The 10,431-nt window shown below is 40.3% G+C and overlaps 1 non-coding gene across 1 annotated transcript; it reads right to left on the bottom strand.

Moving 5' to 3' along the window:
* Positions 1 to 1,259: 1,259 nt before the first annotated feature.
* On the bottom strand, positions 1,260 to 1,366 carry TRNAL-UAA (transfer RNA leucine (anticodon UAA)). The gene is made up of 2 exons: positions 1,329 to 1,366; positions 1,260 to 1,305 (listed from the first exon to the last, which is right to left on the bottom strand). It is a non-coding gene; the product is annotated as a tRNA-Leu (tRNA).
* Between the last annotated feature and the right edge of the window lie 9,065 nt (positions 1,367 to 10,431).

Here is a 10,431-nt window from a genome sequence, read left to right on the forward strand (position 1 = left end):
GTCTTTCTGAGGTCTGAACAAAGGGTTTACAATCATGCCCTTAGCTTCATCTTTAGACCCTGCTTTTCTGAACAATGCCTTGGGTCTGATGTTTTCCCAGAAGACTTTTTGTTAATTGAAGGCTTGTTTGTCATCTGGAGAGGCTGAAACTGTGACAGTTTATTTTTAAATAACCAGCAAGTCATGGTTCCTTTAAAATTAATGATTCTTTCTTTAGTTTAATCTCTCTGTCTCACAGGCACACACCCTTTTTACTGTAGGCAGCTAGAAAAAGCCAGGGGTCACCTTCAATACGTTGCCTGGAAATATCCTTAGCTAAATCACCCAGTTCTTTAGGTATAGTTTTTACTTTCTGCCTTACCACAGTGACAGTATTGCTAACCTTTCTGTCAGTAGATAAAAAGGGCCCCCTTTCCTTCTGCTTCTAATATTTTCCTCATTCTACTGACTAGGCACCAGATATAAAAAGTCTTCGTGCTTTGGGGACCTTTCACTAACAGACTCCTGGAGGTCTTACCAGTTTCCACTTGCTGCCTAGTCCCAAAGCCACATGCCTTGGGGTGTGTTACAGCATTATCTCATTTTCAGGTGAAGATATATAGATATAAATCTGTATTAGTTTGTGCCCATTATGGATTTACTGACTTTCAGCCCCAAATCATCCTTTTACCTGCTTTGTGAAAATATATCTGGGTCTTCAAAATATTGTTCCTTTGCTTCCTAGTACTGAGGATTTGCCTGGAGAGACTGCAAGACAAAGAGGGTTTTGCTCCCTGATGTCCAGGAGATGCTTGGCCTGCGGCTTCCCCAGTGCTCTTGCCCCATGCATGGCTTTCTCCTGCATCAGAAGGTCTAAATTTTGTCAGAATGGCTCTGGAAACATTCCAGAATTGTCTAGTTCAGAACATTTCATTTGTCGACTGTTTGGTTTGAGTTGCGAGAGATGCCTCTTTCTCTGCTGCGCTTGGCTATGGGATTGGTACCGGTGCGCTGGGACGTTGGCAAGAGTATTCAGGGCTGGGCATCTTTGAGGCAGAAAGGTTGCACTACGGACACGGAAGAGAGGGAAGGTCCTGAAACAGAGGGTGATAGCCCAGTACTTGGGGGCCCCCCAAACCGGGCGACGCCGAAGGGGCGAGTGGGTGTGATCGCAAAAGCAGGAGGAGAGTTAAGGCGGCCAAGGCCTAGAAGAAACCTTAGGTGTTGAGGGCCTGGAGGTTAAACTTTGAATAGACCCTGACCGGAACAAAAGAAAGCCGTGTCAGAAGTGGGATTCGAACCCACGCCTCCACTTGGAGACCAGAAACCCCAAACGCGGGAAAGGATACCTTAAGTCTGGCGCCTTAGACCACTCGGCCATCCTGACACTGCGTGTAGCACTTACGCGTGATGACAACAGTATTTTATGATGGTTGTTTCCTTAAGGAAAGACGAAACGATTATTTCTAAAAACATTAAAGCAGGAAAGAACACGTTTACAGGGACCCTGAAGCTTGCGCTGGACAACAGATTTAACACAGTTCTAAAGACCGGAGCCTAAAGACTGCAGCCTACGCCACCCACCCCACATGCCCTTTTCCCACTGTTCCCCTACCCCCCAGCCCAGACTGCCCAGAAAGACCGGGAGTTACAGCATCAACTTTAAGTAGAGGACATAGAACGCGGATTTTGTCCCCGCTTTTTTTGTTGTTGAAACGTCTTTCAACAGCTTTCCGCGAGGCTTACAGTATCTCTCGCCCATATTTCATTTTAAGACGTTGTATTAGTGGGGACTGAAGCCGTGCGCCGAATTTAAGTATTCGCCGAACAATCCTATTGTCCACATTTTTACTTCCGCAAGTGTACGCGGATTGCGTGACCATTTTCCACACTCCTCCAGTTTCCTTCCCTACGCACGCCCTCGGTAACCCAACCTCTCTTTTCCTTTTCTTGCCGTTTTCTTTCTCTCACATACCATACCCCCTTCTATTCTTTCTGCCGGCCGTGGGAGACAGGATGGGAAGGGAAATCAGCGCGGTCATAGGTTACATAATAATAGAAACAGGAGTCCATAGACAAAAACAACAAAAAGACCTTTGTCCTGGAATAAAATCTTAACATAGAGAGGCAGATAGACAGACGGTTGGATAATAAATTATAGGTAGATACATCCCTAGAGGTTCGGTTCAGGTGAGAGGCATTCATTCACTGTTCACTTTCCATCCTGTCTCACAGTAACGTTTTATTAGTTACACCCTCAAACTGATAGTGTCAGAGACTTCATTTTCTGTGGAAGACATCGAAATATTGTATGCATGGACTGGCAAGCTACTTATATAAATCCTAATGATCAGGGTAAGTTGTTTTATTTTGTTTCTTTCTGCTTTCCTCCCTACCCCAGTCCTCATATGAAGAACATAAATATCGTTTTGAAAGCAATGTAAAGTAGTAGAAAATGTGAGGTCTGGAATTAGGTGTAAATAATTTATGCTTCATTACTTTGACTCTCTGGGAACCCATTCTTCACCTTTTAAGCAAAGGTAACCAAGCAGGAAGGAATAGAAGAAAGATTCAGAACAAAATCAAGATAACACATTAAAAAAAAAAAATAAACATAACCATGTAGATAAGTGAGGAGTGGGTTATGGTAGAATTAGAACAATCACTATATACAACCCCCAGAGATTTAATAGGCCTAGGCGAAGAGCATTAACAATCTCAAAACCATTAGACAAAGGGTTATTGGAAAATAACAGATGTGCATGGCACTAAAATTACCACCCCACATATTACTTCCCAATTGGAAAGGGAAAAAATGAAGAACCATGGGAGCACCGCTTTATTTTCACCATCATTGGGGTATCCTGACAAATGACTCTTGAAGTAAGTACTATATAAAATACACATTTCAGACCAAAAATGTTGAATGTGAATCTACTCAATTAATTGAAATGATATAACCAATCCTTTAGACTTCCAGTGTAGAAGAAATAGAGGAATAAATTAAAAGATTGCATGAGGAGACAATGAGACATATCCAGAAGGTAGGACATTCCACAAGACATTTGGCTTGGACTTTTTTTTTTTTTTTTTTATAGAGCTTCAAGTGAATGTTTAGAAATCAAGTCAGTCTGTCACATAAGTTTATATACACCTTACTCCATACTCCCACTTGCTCTCCCCCTAATGAGTCAGCCCTTCAAGTCTCTCCTTTCGAGACAATTTTGCCAGTTTCCAACCCTCTCTACCCTCCCATCCCCCGTCCAGACAGGAGATGCCAACACAGTCTCAAGTGTCCACCTGATACAAGTAGCTCACTCTTCATCAGCATCTGTCTCCTACCCACTGTCCAGTCCCTTCCATGTCTGATGAGTTGTCTTCGGGAATGGTTCCTGTCCTGGGCCAACAGAAGGTTTTGGGAGCATGATCGCCGGGATTCCTCTAGTCTCAATCAGACCATTAAGTCTGGTCTTTTTGTGAGAATTTGGGGTCTGCATCCCACTGATCTCCTGCTCCCCCAGGGATTCTCTGTTGTGCTCCCTGTCAGGGCAGTCACGGGTTGTGGCCGGGCACCATGTAGTTCTTCTGGTCTCAGGATGATGTAAGTCTCTGGTTCATGTGGTCCTTTCTGTCTCTTGGGCTCCTAGTTATCGTGTGACCTTGGTGTTCTTCATTCTTCTTTGATCCAGGTGGGTTGAGACCAATTGATGCATCTTAGATGGCCCCTTGTTAGCATTTAAGACCCCAGACGCCACATTTCAAAGTGGGATGCAGAATGTTTTCATAATAGAATTATTTTGCCAATTGACTTAGAAGTCCCCTCAAACCATGGTCCTGAAACCCCCGCCCTTGCTCCGCTGACCTTGGAAGCATTCAGTTTATCCCGGAAACTTCTTTGCTTTTGGTCCAGTCCAGTTGAGCTGACCTTCCATGTATTGAGTATTGTCCTTCCCTTCACCTAAAGCACTTCTTATCTACTAACTAATCAATAAAAAACCCTCTCCCACCCTCCCTCCCTCCCCCTCTTATAACCACAAAAGTATGTGTTCTTCTCAGTTTATACTATTTCTCAAGATCTTATAATAGTGGTCTTATACAATATTTGTCCTTTTGCCTCTGACTCATTTCGCTCAGCATAATGCCTTCCAGGTTCCTCCATGTTATGAAATGTTTCACAGATTCGTCACTGTTCTTTATCACTATGTAGTATTCCGTTGTGTGAATATACCACAATTTATTTAACCATTCATCCGTTGATGGACACCTTGGTTGCTTCCAACTTTTTGCTATTGTAAACAGAGCTGCAATAAACATGGGTGTGCATATATCTGTTTGTGTGAAGGCTCTTATTTCTCTAGGGTATATTCCGAGGAGTGGGATTTCTGGGTTGTATGGTAGTTCTATTTCTAACTGTTTAAGATAATGCCAGAGCGATTTCCAAAGTGGTTGTACCATTTTACATTCCCACCAGCAGTGTATAAGAGTTCCAATCTCTCCGCAGCCTCTGCAACATTTATTATTTTGTGTTTTTTGGATTAATGCCAGCCTTGTTGGAGTGAGATGGAATCTCATCGTAGTTTTAATTTGCGTTTCTCTAATGGCTAATGATCGAGAGCATTTTTCTCATGTATCTGTTAGCTGCCTGAATATCTTCTTTAGTGAAATGTGTGTTCATATCCTTTGCCCACTTCTTGATTGGGTTGTTGGTCTTTTTGTGGTTGAGTTTTGACAGAATCATGTAGATTTTAGAGATCTGGTCGGAGATGTCATAGCTGAAAATGCTTTCCCAGTCTGTAGGTGGTCTTTTTACTCTCTTGGTGAAGTCTTTAGATGAGCATAGGTGTTTGATTTTTAGGAGCTCCCAGTTATCTGGTTTCTCTTCGTCATTTTTGGTAACGTTTTGGATTCTGTTTATGCCTTGTATTAGGGCTCCTACCGTTGTCCCTATTTTTTCTTCCATGATCTTTATCGTTTTAGTCTTTATGTTTAGGTCTTTGATCCACTTGGAGTTAGTTTTTGTGCATGGTATGAGGTATGGGTCCTGTTTCATTTTTTTGCAAATGGATATCCAGTTATGCCAGCACCATTTGTTAAAAAGACTATCTTTTCCCCAATTAACTGACACTGGGCCTTTGTCAAATATCAGCTGCTCATATATGGATGGATTTATATCTGGGTTCTCAATTCTGTTCCATTGGTCTATATGTCCATTGTTGTACCAGTACCAGGCTGTTTTGACTACTGTGGCTGTGTAATAGGTTCTGAAATCAGGTAGAGTGAGGCCTCCCACTTTCTTCTTCTTTTTCAGTAATGCTTTGCTTATCCGAGGCTTCTTTCCCTTCCATATGAAGTTGGTGATTTGTTTCTCCATCACATTAAAAAATGACATTGGAATTTGGATCGGAAGTGCATTGTATGTATAGATGGCTTTTGGCAGAATAGACATTTTTACTATGTTGAGTCTTCCTATCCATGAGCAAGGTATGTTTTTCCACTTAAGTAGGTCCTTTTTAGTTTCTTGTAGTAGTACTTTGTAGTTTTCTTTGTATAGGTCTTTTACATCTTTGGTAAGATTCATTCCTAAGTATTTTATCTTCTTGGGGGCTACTGTGAATGGTATTGATTTGGTGATTTCCTCTTCGATGTTCTTTTTGTTGATATGGAGGAATCCAAGTGAGTTTTGTATGTTTATGTTATAACCTGAGACTCTGCCAAACTCTTCTATTAGTTTCAGTAGTTTTCTGGAGGATTCCTTAGGGTTTTCTGTGTGTTAAGATCATGTCATCTCCAAATAGAGATAATTTTACTTCCTCCTTGCCAATCCGGATGCCCTTTATTTCTTTGTCTAGCCTAATTCCTCTGGCTAGGACCTCTAGCACAATGTTGAATAGGAGCGGTGATAAAGGGCATCCTTGTCTGTTTCCCATTCTCAAGGGAAATGCTTTCAGGCTCTCTCCATTTAGAGTGATGTTGGCTGTTGGCTTTGCATAGATGCCCTTTATTATGTTGAGGAATTTTCCTTCAATTCTTATTTTGCTGAGAGTTTTTATCATAAATGGGTGTTGGACTTTGTTAAATGCGTTTTCTGCATCAATTGATAAGATCATGTGGTTTTTGTCTTTTATTTATATGGTGGATTACATTAATGGTTTTTCTAATATTAAACCAGCCTTGCATACCTGGTATAAATCCCACTTGGTCATGGTGGATTATTTTTTTGATATGTTGTTAAATTCTATTGGCTAGAATTTTGCTGAGGATTTTTGCATCTATGTTCATGAGGGATATAGGTCTGTAGTTTTCTTTTTTTGTGATGTCTTTACCTGGTTTTGGTATCAGGGATATGGTGGTTTCATAGAATGAGTTAGGTAGTATTCCGTCATTTTCTATGCTTTGAAATACCTTTAGTAGTAGTGGTGTTAACTCTTCTCTGAAAATTTGGTAGAACTCTGCAGTAAAGCCATCCGGGCCAGGGCTTTTTTTTATTGGGAGTTTTTGGATTACCGTTCAATCTCTTTTTTTGTTATGGGTCTATTTAGTTGTTCTACTTCTGATTGTGTTAGTTTAGGTAGGTAGTGTTTTTCCAGGAATTCATCCATTTCTTCTAGGTTTGCAAATTTGTTAGAGTACAATTTTTCGTAATAATCTGATATGATTCTTTTCATTTCAGTTGGGTCTGTCGTGATGTGGCCCATCTCGTTTCTTATTCGGGTTATTTGTTCCCTTTCCTGTATTTCTTTAGTCAGTCTGGCCAATGGTTTATCAATTTTGTTAATTTTTTCAAAGAACCAGCTTTTGGCTTTGTTAATTCTTTCAATTGTTTTTCTGTTCTCTAATTCATTTTGTTGTGCTCTAATTTTTATTGTTTTCTTCTGGTGCCTGATGGATTCTTTTGTTGCTCACTTTCTATTTGTTCAAGTTGTAGGGACAGTTCTCTGATTTTGGCTCTTTCTTCTTTTTGTATGTGTGCATTTATCGATATAAATTGACCTCTGAGCACTGCTTTTGCTGTGTCCCAGAGGTTTTGATAGGAAGTGTTTTCATTCTTGTTGCATTCTATGAATTTCTTTATTCCCTCCTTAATGTCTTCTATAACCCAGTCTTCTTTGAGCAGGGTATTGTTCAGTTTCCAGGTATTTGATTTCTTTTCCCTAATTTTTCTGTTATTGATTTCCAATTTAAGGCCTTGTGGTCCGAGAAGATGCTTTGTAACATTTCAATGTTTTGGATTCTGCAAAGGTTTGTTTTATGACCTAATATGTGGTCTATTCTAGAGAATGTTCCATGTGCGTGAGAAAAAAAAAGTATACTTTGCAGCAGTTGGGTGGAGAGCTCTGTATAAGTCAATGAGGTCAGGTTGGTTGACTGTAGTAATTAGGTCTTCCGTGTCTCTATTGAGCTTCTTACTGGATGTCCTGTTCTTCTCCAAGGGTGGTGTGTTGAAGTCTCCTACTATAATTGTGGAGGTGTCTATCTCACTTTTCCGTTCTGTTAAAATTTGATTTATGTATCTTGCAGCCCTGTCATTGGGTGAATAAATATTTAATATGTTTATATCTTCCTGGTCAATTGTCCCTTTTATCATTATGTAGTGTCCTTCTTTATCCTTTGTGGTGGATTTAACTTTAAAGTCTATTTTGTCAGAAATTAATATTGTTACTCCTGCTCTTTTTTGCTTATTGTTTGCTTGATATATTTTTTTTCCATCCTTTGAGTTTCAGTTTGTGTCTCTAAGTCTAAGGTGTGTCTGTTGTAGGCAGCATATGGAAGGATCGTGTTTCTTTATCGAGTCTGAGACTCTCTGTCTCTTTATTGGTGCGTTTATTCCATTTACATTCAGCGTAATTATAGATAAGCATGTGTTTAGCGTTGTCATTTTGATGCCTTTTTATGTGTGTTGCTGAAAATTTCATTTTTCCACTTACTGTTTTGTGTTGAGACATTTTTCTTTGTAAATTGTGTGTTCCTCATTTTCATAGTATTTGACTTTATGTTTGCTGAGTCGTTACATTTTTCTTGGTTTTTGTCTTGAGTTGTGGAGTTGTTATACCTCTTTGTGGTTACCTTAATATTTACCCCTAATTTTCTAAGTAAAAACCTAACTTGTATTGTCCTATATCGCCTTGTATCCCTCTCCATATGGCAGTTCTATGCCACCTGTATTTAGTCCCTCTTTTTGATTATGGTGATCTTTTACATATTGACTTCAATGATTCCCTGTTTTGAGCATTTTTTTCTTTTTAATTAATCTTAATTTGTTTTTGTGATTTCCCTATTTGAGTTGATATCAGGATGTTCTGTTCTGTGACCTTGTTTTGTGTTGGTATCTGATATTATTGGTTTTCTGACCAATTTCCTTTAGTATTTCTTGTAGCTTTGGTTTGGTTTTTGCAAATTCTCTTAGTTTGTGTTTATCTGTAAATGTCTTAATTTCACCTTCATATTTGAGAGAGAGTTTTACTGGATATATGATCCTTGGCTGGCAGTTTTTCTCCTTTAGTGCTCTGTGTATGTCATCCCATTGCCTTCTTGCCTGCATGGTTTCTGCCGAGGAGTCTGAACTTATTCTTATTGATTCTCCCTTGTAGGAGACCTTTCTTTTCTCCCTGGCTGCTTTTAAAATTTTCTCTTTATCTTCGGTTTTGGCAAGTTTGATGATAATATGTCTTGGTGTTTTTCTTCTTGGATCAATCTTAAATCGGGTTCGATGAGCATCTTGGATAGATAGCCTTTCGTCTTTCATGATGTCAGGGAAGTTTTCTGTCAGCAGATCTTCAACTATTCTCTCTGTGTTTTCTGTTATCCCTCCCTGTTCTGGGACTCCAATCACACGCAAGTTATCCTTCTTGATAGAGTCCCACATGATTCTTAGTGTTTCTTCATTTTTTTTAAATTCTTTTATCTGATTTTTTTTCGGCTATATTGGTGTTAATTCCCTGGTCCTCCAGATTTCCCACTCTGCATTCTAATTCCTCGAGTCTGCTCCTCTGACTTCCTATGGAGTTGTCTAATTCTTTAATTGTATTGTTAATCTTTTGGATTTCTGAATGATGTCTCTCTGTGGATTCTTGCAACTTATTAATTTTTCCGCTATGTTCTTGAATAATCTTTTTTAGTTCTTCAACTGCTTTATCAGTGTGTTCCTTGGCTTTTTCTGTAGATTGCCTTATTTCATTTCTGAGGTCATCCCTGATGTCTTGAAGCATTCTGTAAATTAGCTTTTTATATTCTGTATCTGGCAATTCCAGGATTGTATCTTCATTTGGGAAAGATTTTGATTCTTTAGTTTGGGGGATTATAGAAGCAGTCGTGGTCTGCTTCTTTATGTGGTTTGATATCAACTGCTGTCTCTGAGCCATCACTAAGATATTGTAGTGACTTATTCTATATTTGCTCACTGAGTCTTATGTTGTTTTGTTTTCTTTCAATATACGTAGATGGGCTACTAGATTGAGCTGTCTTGATTATTGTAGCCCTTGACTCACTTATGACCTATTACCAGGTGGTTTGGGCTGTTACCAGATATATATTCCTGAGTCGATTCACTATTCTTGAGTAGAATCTGATTTTGGGTCATCAAGTGTGTGATGCAGACTGTCACCTATCCACCTCGAGAAGTAGTGGTGATAGTTGTGCGCACCAGATTCTAGTAGCAGCTGGGGTTCACACTCCGGGGGGGCAGGATGCTGACAGGCTTCCCCCAAGTGTCAGTGAGGTAGGTGTGTCTCTATTCCTAAAACACTTTGGTGGATGGGCTCTGCAGCTGTACCTTAGGCCCCCAATGCAAGTACCTCTACAGACTGGTAGGTGTCACCCTCATCAGATGCCTAAGGCAGGAGGCTAGGTGGTCTGGGGGGAGCTTCAGCCCTCAGTTCCCTGTTGTGGGACAGTGAGGGCTCTGTTGAATACACAGAGATACCAGACCTGGGAAACTTGTCTTCCCAGTAATCCGCTAAAAAGATTGCAGTCAGATCCCTATCAGAAATGCCTTTACATTGTAGTAGCCACCTTGTTCCCTGTAGGGATGAAAGCCCGAGACTGTGGATCACATATGCTTGGTTGGAGCTGGTTCTGTGTTTTTAGTCCAATTAGGGAAGGATTTTTGGTCCCTGGGTTTTTTGTGGTTGCTTCTCTCAGGCCAGAAGAATGGGTTAGGAAAAGATCAAAAAAAAAAAAAAAAACAACAAAAAGTAAAAGAAAAACCGTGGAGTAGTTCTCACTCTGGCTCAGGAAATTCCAATGTTAATGAAGCTGCCTGCAAAGGGGAGGGGAGGGTTCAGATAAACAGGAGGGAGTAGCATCCCAGAATATAGACAAAGTTACTTATCTTGCTTGGGATGACTGTTTTATCTGAGATTCCCCAGGGGTGCCTCGACTGTGCACGCTGGCTGCGTAGAGATTGCCCCGGAGGATCAGGCCCATGTCCTGTGCTTGCGCTGTCTCAGAAGCCGA

Source organism: Elephas maximus, chromosome 1 (assembly GCF_024166365.1).
Source record: "Elephas maximus indicus isolate mEleMax1 chromosome 1, mEleMax1 primary haplotype, whole genome shotgun sequence".
NCBI classification, from domain to species: Eukaryota; Metazoa; Chordata; class Mammalia; order Proboscidea; family Elephantidae; genus Elephas; species Elephas maximus.